This window comes from Bison bison, unplaced genomic scaffold, assembly GCF_000754665.1.
Source record: "Bison bison bison isolate TAMUID 2011002044 unplaced genomic scaffold, Bison_UMD1.0 scf7180017862692, whole genome shotgun sequence".
NCBI lineage: Eukaryota > Metazoa > Chordata > Mammalia > Artiodactyla > Bovidae > Bison > Bison bison.
The window spans coordinates 250260-251796 of NW_011493264.1; positions in this window are offsets into that span (position 1 = coordinate 250260).

Genomic DNA, 1537 nt, shown 5'->3' on the forward strand with positions numbered 1-1537 from the left:
CTGTACATGGAATCCTCCAGGCAAGAATACTGGAGTGGGTTGCCATTTTCTTCTTCAGAGGATCTTCCTGACCCAGGGATCAAACTCGGGTCTTCTGCACTGGAGGCATATTCTTTACACTGAACCACCAGGAAAGCCTGGCATGTATCTGGACAAAACTATAATTCAAAAGGAAACATACATCCCAGTGTTCACAGCAGCAGTATTCATAACAGCCAAGACAAAGGTGCAACTTAAACGTCCATCGACAGATGGGTGGATAAACAAGATGCGGTTTGTATGTATGTATGTATGTATATAAAATGGAATATTACTAATCCATTCAAAAAGCGTAAAAGCAATGCCATCTGTAGCCGCAAGCTAAGTGAAGTAAGTCAAAGAAAGAAATACCCTACGCTACCACGCACATGAGGACTCTAAAATATGACACAAAAGCTCTCCCCTGCGAAGCAGACACACTCACAGGCACAGAGAAAAACTGCTGTTGGCAGGGGTGGGAGGGTGGAGTGGGAGTGTGGGACCCGCAGGTGCCAACTATCACGTGGCGAACGCAGAAGCGCGTCCCGCCGTAAAGCACAGGGAGCGATGCGGCGCGCTGTGCTGCACCGCGATGGGAGAGAGTGTAGACGAGAACACTGCACGTCCGCTCTAGCCAATATTCTTAAAACCTATTTCTTCATCTATTTGGCTGCAATGGGTCTTAGTTGTGGCCCGTGGGGTCTAGTTCCCAGGGATTCAGCCCAGGGCCCCTGCACGGGGAGCATGGAGTCGTAGCCACTGGACCTCCAGGGAACTCAAGCTAGGGGCCAGGAAGTAGGAGTGTGGCTGGGGGAGCTAGTTCCTTCGCCACCCTGCACCCCGCCCCGAAGGCGCCCACTGAGGAATGACAGTGGAAGCAGAGGCACTCGGGAGGTGCCTGGATGAGCCCTGATTTGCAAAGTGCTCGCCTGGGAGGTGGTCTCCAGACACCTGCTGGTCGTGGAAAATCACCCCCAACCACTGGATTCTTTCGATTATGGACACAAGAAATGCACACAGAAATGCCTGGAGTTGAAATCCCTGTGCCAGATGTCGATTCACACGATAAAGTAATAGGAAGGGTGGCGGCCCGAAGCCAGGTAGGTCTGGGACACAGACCGCTTCAGCTCGGGGGTCAAGTCCTGGAAAAGCACAGGCGTCTCCAGCAGGAAACGCAAGACCGACTGCCAGCCTGATTTGGGGAAGAAAAAGAAAAAGCGTCTTTTTAACAGTCACAAAAATGGATTTTTAAAAAGCACAGCAGAAGGCCAGGAACAAAGCCTGGCTGGCTGGCTTAGAAGCCCTGGAGGCGGGGTGGGGGTGGGGGACACTTGCAGGCAAGAGATTAACACCCAGAAAATAAAAGACAGGGCCCAGCCAACTAGAGAAAGCGGTCAGGCTGGGGAAACTGAGAAAAACCCCTACCGGGAGCAGTCCTGAGGCTCAGAAGGGCGATGGAGGGGAAGGTGCTGGGCCCCACCGGCTGCTGGGGGCCTGCAAGCACATCACAGAACAGGAC